Raw genomic sequence first — 8527 nt, 5'->3', positions numbered from 1 at the left:
TTGAATTTTGAATTAAATTGAAATCAAGAAGCAGCCCAGAACATGTCTGCAGTGAACAAAATTTCAATATAATGTATTTAACATTTAATGGCTCAGACAGAGGGAGGATGCAAGACCCCTGATATCAGTTAGCTGATGGCTGAATCCCATGACGCTGACTGACCTCGGGGTGCAAGGCCCAGATTGAGTTCCCCAACCTTCTGAGTGGTTGAATTCCACAATGTTCTATTACAGATTTCCCACGCCCTTGCTTTAAAGATGTTCAAATTTGGGAACTCAGAGAAATACCCTTGATGACCACCTCTACCTCTGTAGAGTGGGTCCAAAGACTGGCACAGTCAGGAGGTCTGAGAGTGCGGGGGCGGTTATAGGGGTTCAGGGCACCCATGCGGCTACCTTCCCAGCACTTGAGCAATGGCATCTGGGTCGGGAGCAGGTGTGGCTCTCCTTCCCAGGGTGGATAGGGGCCCAGACTACCTCCCCACGCTTGAATGATGGTGGCTGGGTCGGGAGCAGGCATGGCTCTCCATCTCGCAGTGGATAGGGGCCCAGGATACCGTCCAGCACTGGAGCAATGGCGTCTGGGTCAGGAACAGGAATGGTTCTCCTTCCCGGGGTGGATCGGGGCCCAGGCTACTTCCAGGCACTTGAACAATGGCGGCTAGGTCGGGAGCAGGTGTGGTTCTCCTTCCCACAGTGGATTGGGGCCCAGGGTACTTCCAGGTTCTTGAGCGATGGCAGCTGGGTCAGAGATCCCAGTTGTTGATTCTTTCTGCTAGTTTCCATGCTACTGAAGATTTGTTCATAAAGGCTTTTCCTATGCCAATGTCTTCAAGAGTTTGGCCTAATTTATTTTCCAGAAGATTTAGTGTCTCTGTTTTAATATTTAGATCTTTAATCCACTTGGATTTTAATTTAGTGCATGGTGAAAGATAAGGGTCTGTTTTTAATCTTTGGCAGTTTGAAATTCAGTTTTTCCAACACCATTTATTAAAGAGCCTTTCTTTCCTCCCATGAGGATGGTTGACTCCTTTGTCAAAGATGAGGTAGCTGAATATATCTGGAGTCATTTCTGTATCTTCCAACCTATTCCACTGATCTTCAGGTCTGTTTCTTTGCCAGTACCATGCTGTTTTTATCACAGTGGCTTTGTAGTATAGTTTCAAATTAGGAATTGTTACACCTGCTGCCATGTCTCTGTTGCCTAGGATGGCTTTTGCTATTTTAGGTCTCTGCTGGTTCCAAATGAAATTTTGGATTATTTTTTTCTAGTTCTGTGATATATACTTTGGGAATTTCAATCAGAATTGCACTGAATCTATATAGCAGCTTTGGTAATATAGCCATTTTCACTATGTTGATTCTTCCTACCCCAAGATCAGAGGATATCTTTCCTTTTTCTTATATCCTCTTCAATCTCTTTTTTCAGAGTGCTTTAGTTTTCAATGTAGAGGTCTTTTGCTTATTTGATTAGACAGATTCATAGATACTTCATTTTTTTGGATGGTGTTGTAAAAGGAATTGTTTCCCTAATTTCTCTCCCAGTGAGTCTGTTATTTGTGTGCAAGAAGGCCATTGATTTTTGAGTGTTGATCTTGTATCCAGTTACTCTACTGAAAATGTCAATTATGTCTAGAAGTCTTTTGGCAGATTTGTTTTGGGCCTTCTATGTAGAGTATCATATTGTCAGCAAATAATGACAGTTTAATTCTTTCTTTCCTATTTGTATTCCTTTTATTTCTTTCTTTTGTCTAACTGCTGGGGATAATGTTTCCAGAACTATATTGAAGAGGAGTAGTGATAGTGGGCATCCTTGTCTTGTAAATGACTTTAATATGAAGGTTTCCAGTTTCTGGCCATTTGATATGATGTTGGCTGTTGGTTTTTCATAGATAGCCTTTATCAATTTGAGATACAGACCATCTATTTCAATTTTCTGCAGGGTTTTTATAATCAGGTTTTGAATTTTGTCAAATGCTTTTTCTGCATCTATTGAGAGGAACATACGGTTTTTGTCCTTGACACTGTTAGTATAGTGTATTACAATTATTGATTTATATACGTTGAACCATCCTTGCATCCCTGGAGTAAATCTGACTTGGTCAGTGTGTATGATCTTCTTCGTGACCCTCTGTTTTCTGTTTGCCAATATCTGTTCTATTATATAACTTTATTATGTTAAAAATCATAACATTTCTGGAAAAGGACTTTAAATTGAGAATTGATTTAAAGTAATAATTTATATTTTTAATCTCATTGGGTTTATTGGTACCTTTTAGGTATACAGTAAAGTTATATTCATCACTGGGATCTTGTACCTTTACATGATATATCTTGGTTCTTATTTTTTTCCTAATTCCCCTGCCCTACCTTCACCTGCTCCACCTTTCCCTATTTACAAACACTTTGTTTCCATTGAGAATAAAGGAAATAATGGCAGCAATAATTTATTTTTACATTTCCTTTAAAAAAGCAATGGTATATTTAAACCAAACTATCAATGTGCTCCTTATGCTAATCTTATTTCTGCAGAAAGAAAAATTGTATTTCTTTACTTTGCTTAGGTTAATTGTAATCATTCATAAAAATTGATATTTTCTACTGAGAATAATCATAAAAATATCTTTTAACAAATGTATTTACCAAATTCACTACAATTCATACTATAAGCACTGAACATGTTTTGAATTGTCAGAGGTCTAGAGTGCAATCCCTACTCTCCAAAGCCAATATCTTATTAAGGATTTTTGCATCTATGTTCATTAAGGAGATTGGCCTGTAGTTCTCTTTTTTAGTTGGGTCTTTCCCTGGTTTGGAAATCAAAGCAATATTTGCTTCCAGGAATCAATTTGGAAGCACTGCTTCCCTTAGTGGTAGTAGTTCTTTCTAAATGTCTCGTAAAATTAAGCAGTAAATGCATCAGGACCTGGGCTTGTCTTTGTTGGTAAACACTTAATTACATTTTCAATTTCACTGATTGTAATTGGGGTGTTTAGAATTTTTTAATCTTCTTCCTTCAAATTTGGTATTTCATAAGTAGCTAGAAATCTGTCAATTTCTTCTGTGTTTTCCATTTTATTAGAGTACAGGTTCTCAAATGGGTATTGATGATCCTCTGGATTTCTGCTGGATCAGTTGTGACTTCACCTTTTTCATTCCTAATTGCATGGATCTGAGCCTTTTCTTTCCTTTTTTGAGAGGTTGGCTAGGGGATTATCGATTTTATTTATTCTTTTAAAAAAACAGCTATTTAACTCATTTATTTTTTGTATCATTTTCTTAGTTTCCATTTAATTGATTTCTGCTCTGAAATTTAAAATGTCTTCTCTTGTATGAGCTGTGGGTTTTTCTTGCTCTTCTTTTTCTAGGAGTATGATTCATCACTATGTTGTTAATTTGAGCTCTCTTGGTTTTCCCAGTGTGGTCATTCACTACTATGTATTTTCCACCTAGAACTGCTTTCATCGTGTCCCATAGATTCTTATATGTTATATTGGCATTATCATTAATTTATAAAAACTGTCTAATTTCTTCTTTAGTTTCCTATGTTACCCATTGATTGTTCAGGAGAGTGTTGTTCAATTTCCATGTGTTTGTGCAGTTCCTATGGTTTCTTATGCTATTGATCTCCAGCTTGACTGCACTTTGATCTGATTATATACAGGGGATAACTTTGTTTCCTTTGTATTTATTCAAACCTGTTCTATGAGCTAGCATGTGAACTGTCTTGGTGAATGACCCATGTGCAGCCAAAAAGAACGTGTATTCTAATTTTGTGGGGTGGAACATTCTATTGGTGTCTATGAAGTCCATATGTTCAAAAGCTTGGTTCGATTCTTGTATTTCATTGTTGATTTTTTGCCTAGATGATCTATTTGTAATAGTGGAGTGTTTAGATCCCCCACTACAATTGTATTAGTGCTTATTTGGTTTTTTATGTTACTTAATATTTGTTTTATATAGTTAGGGGCATTAATATTTGGTGCATATATATTTATGATTGTCATCTCTTCCTCTTGAATTGTTCCCTTTGCAGGGACGTAGTGGCCTTCTTTGTCTCTCTTACACACTTTTGGTTAGAAATTTAGTTTGTCTGTGAATAAGATAGCTAACCCTGCTGTTTTGGGGCTCCTGTCACATGGAAAACTCTTTTCTGTCCTTTCACTTTCAGTTTATGGGCTTCTTTTTGCACTAGGTGTGTTTCTTGTATACAACATAATGTTGGATTTTGCTTCTTAATCCATTCTACCAGTCTATTTCTCTTGATTGGTGAATTGACGCCATTGAAATTGATAGTTATAACTGATATGTACTGATTTATTATTGTCATGTTATTGTCCTTTTGTTGGCTTTTTTAAATTTGTCCCCCTCTCCCTTTAGTTTCTTGCCTTGCCTAATTGATTTGCTATGTTAGGCCTCATGGTGTTGTGACCGTCATTGTCTTTTTCTAGGTGATTGTTTAGAATTCCTTGTAGTGCTGGTTTGGTATTCATGAAGTTTCTCAGGTGTCCTTTTTCATGGAACTATGCTATGTCCCCATCCATTTTGAAGGAGAGTTTTTTAGGATACATCTTTCTAGGTTGGAGGTTGTTTTCTTTTATGGCTTGAAATACCTCACTCCAGGCTCTCCTTGACCTGAGGGTTTGTGTTGAAAAGTCTGCTTTGATTCTAATGGGCTTTCTTTGCATGTGATCTGTTTATTTTTCTCTTACTGATTGTAGTATTTTGTTCTTCTGTTGGGTGTCTGGGGTCTTAATTACTATGTGTCTAGGTGTAGTTTTTTTTTTTTATCATGGCTAGTTGGAGTCCTATATGTCTCATTTATCTGTATGTCAAATTCTTCCTCTCTGTTTGGGAAGTTTTCTGTCATTAATTCTGTGAAGAGTTTTTTAAGTCATTTGTATTTTTTTCTGCTACTTAATAGATTCCTATCAGTTTTATCTTATACTTCTTTGCATCATCTAGCAGTTGTTGGATCAATTTCTCATGATCCTTTACTGATTTTAAGAGACCTCTCTTTTCAGTGACACTGACTTTATTCCTATCTTCTATATGTGAAATTCTATCTTTGCATTCATGTATTCTGTTGTGAAAACTGTCAGTAGAATTTTTAATCCCTTGGATACATTTGGAATCTGTTTCATAGATTCCATTTCTTTCCTATGTTGGGCATTCATGGTTCCATTTCTTTCTTATGCTGGGCCTTCATGGCTTCTATCATAGTCCTGAGCTCATCAATTTTTTTGCCAGTTTCTGTTCTGGATTCCCTAATCATGTCTTTCATTGTGTTCACCATCTCTGTAGTTATCTGGGAAATTATTTCTGCTTTGATTTTTTCTAGACCCTGATTGATCTGTTCTGTTACTTCCTGTGCTATGACTTCAGGGTTTTGGGTGGTTCACTGTCAGATTTTTCAACCTCATTTCCCCTAGAGTTTCCTGTTGGTGAACTGGAAGTCTGTGTTTGTGTCTTGCTTAAGTGTTTTATCTTTTTTATTTTAGTTGTGTTTTACATGGTTTAATACCTGGGTTATTACTTCAATCTTCCTGATATAGTTGCACTTTATCTTTTGAGTCTCTAATGACTCATAGACATTCTCATTTTAGTAATATCAGAAAGGCCAACTCATTAAATCAATCACAATCCTCTAGCCCAATTAATACCATAAGCATCACAATAGGATCAAACACAGCTTACAAACTGACCATTTGTGCTAGTCATTAATCTATCACCTTTAAACCATGTGAATTAAATCAAAATCAAGGAGCAGCCCAACATATGTTTACAGTGAATAAAATCTTCAATATAGTATCTTTACCCTTCAGGATGGGAGCTTAGACAGAGTTAGGATGAGAGGAATAGATTGGTAGAAGAATTAGAGAATGTTTCAAATGTTTCAAGTGAAGCCAGAGGACACAGTATTACCACACAAACTTTAGGAAACTGTTGAAGACAAGGGGGAAAATAGAATGTAAGAATAAGGACAACTATATAACAATTTAACAGTAATAGGGTCTGACTTTCCTTTGAAACTATTGACCTTTGACTGAGGTAAAATGAGAGAAGAAAATAAAATAAAGAGACAAGAAAAACAATAAAAGAAGGAAACCAAGTTAGGGCAGGAACAGGAACAGAAAGGGAGATGAAGAATAATATGGGGAGCAAGAGACTGCATTGGATAAAGAAGACAGAAAAGATAATTTTCAGAGTGGAATGAAGAAAAGAAAGAAGTATTTGCCAGGCCTCTTTCAGACTATATCTCTGCTGTCAAAATAGACAATGTGTGCAGCCATGTGCAGAACTAAGTAATTTAGTCTCAGCTAGCCAATGCCTGACCCCTGAGATTCAGGCTGAATTTGGGCTGCAAGGCCTAAATTGAGTTCCCTGACCTTCTGCACATTTGAACTCTGGAAGGTTCTACTGCTGATTCCCTCTACCCTTTCTCTGAAGATATTCAAGTTCTGGTGGAGGGTGGTGATCTGTCCAACTTACCAACTATAGAGATGAGATGTATCTGTATTGCAGTTGCTCACATCTTTTCTATCTTCTGGAGCTCAGAAAAATGACCTTTAGGACCACCTGTGCCCCTGCAGGTTGGATCCAATAACTGGCACAAGCAGGAGGCCTGAGAGTGGTGGGGGGATATTGCAGAGCTGCCTGCATGGTCAACCAGTCCTCTCCAGTTTGCTTGATGCAGGCTGGACATAGGATGGGATCTCTTTACAGATGACCCAGACTTCCTCCTTCTGCTCCATGCAAGCTGGGGTGAGGATGGGGTGATGGCAGGCCCACCATGTGACTAACCAGTCCTCACCACTTGGCTCGATGAAGACCAGGCTCTACCTAACTTTTCTTACAGAAAATTTCATGTTTCCATTTTAATGTTTAGATCTTTAATACACTTTGATTTTAGTTTAGTGCATTGTGCCAGATAGGAGTCTAGGTTTAATCTCTGGCATGTGGAAATCCAGATTTTCTAAAACAATTTATTGAAGAGGCAATCTTTCATTCAATGCTGATAGTTGCCTCCTTTGTCAAAGATCAGGTAGCTGAGTAAGTCTGCAGTTGTTTCTGCATCATCTAACCTATTCCATTGATCCTCTGGTCTGTTTCTTTGCCAGTACCATGCTGTTTTTTCTACAGTAGCTTTGTAGTATAGTTTCAAATTGGCGATTGTGATACCCCCTGCCATGTCTCTGATGCCTAGATTGGCTATTGCTATTCTAGGTCCTTTCTGGTTCCAAATACATTTTTGGATTTTTTTCTCTAGTTCTGTGAGATATGTTGTTGGGATTTCTGTAGGAATTACATTGAATATGTATAGCAATTTTGGACATAGAGTCATTTTCACTATGTTGGTTCTTCCTACCCAAGAGCAAGGAATGTCTTTCCATTTTATTACCTTGTCTTCAACCTCTTTTTGTAGAGTACTCTAGATTTCTGAGTAGAGTTATTTTACTTCATTAGATTAATTCATAGATATTTCTTTTGTGGGGGATGCTATTGTGCATTGTTTCCCTAATTTCACTGTCAGTGAGTCCGTTATTTGTGTATAAGAAGGCTATTGATTTTTGAGTGTTGACCTTGTATCCAGCTACTCTACTGAATCTGTCAATTAAGCATAGAAGTTTTTTGGAGGAGTTTTTGGGGTCTTCTATGTAGAGTATCATTTTGTCAGCAAATAATGACAGTTCAACTTTTTCCTTTCCTATCATTATTTCCTTTCTTACTTTCTCTTATCTGTGGCTAGTGTTTCTAGAACTATATTTAGTAGGAGTGTTGATAATGGATGTCCTTTTCTTGTTCCTGATTTTAGGGTGAATGTATTCAGTTTTTTAATATTTAATATGGCTTTGGCTGTTTGTTTTTCTTAGCCTTGCTCAAATTGAGATAAAGAACATCTATTCCAATTTTCTGCAGCATTTTTACATGAATGTGTGTCGAATTTTGTCAAGATCATATTGTTTTTGCCCTTGACTCTGTTAATGTAGTGGATTATATTCATTGATTTACATTTGTTGAAACATCCTTGCATCCCTGGGATAAATCTGACTTGGTCAGGGTGTATGATCTTCTTGATGATCATCTGTATTCTGTTTGTCATTATCTTGTTGAGGATTTTTGCATCTATGCTCATTGGGGAGATTGGGCTATAGTTCTCTTTTTTGGTTGGGTCTTTCCCTGGTTTTAAAAGTGGGAAGCGTAGAAGAAAGGTAATAAGGGAAAAATATGAGAAAATGAAAAAATGTAAATAAAGTGTTTGTAAATGGGCAGGGGAGGAGCGGGTGAAGGGAGGGCAGGGACAAAGGGAAAAATGAGAATCAGGACCACCTGTCATGTAAAGGTACAAGATCCCAATAATGAATGTAACTGTACTGTATATCTAAAGTGTACCAATAAACTCAATAAAAGAAAAATAAATAAATAAATAAAAATTTCAGAAAAAAATTCAGAGTAAAAGTTGCTCCCATGAATGAATTGAGAAGCATTGCTTCCCTTTATTTTTTTCATTTTCTTTTTTCTTTTT

Source organism: Fukomys damarensis, unplaced genomic scaffold (assembly GCF_012274545.1).
Source record: "Fukomys damarensis isolate Sample0158 unplaced genomic scaffold, DMR_v1.0_HiC HiC_scaffold_39, whole genome shotgun sequence".
Lineage (NCBI taxonomy): Eukaryota > Metazoa > Chordata > Mammalia > Rodentia > Bathyergidae > Fukomys > Fukomys damarensis.
This window is presented reverse-complemented; position numbering follows the sequence as displayed.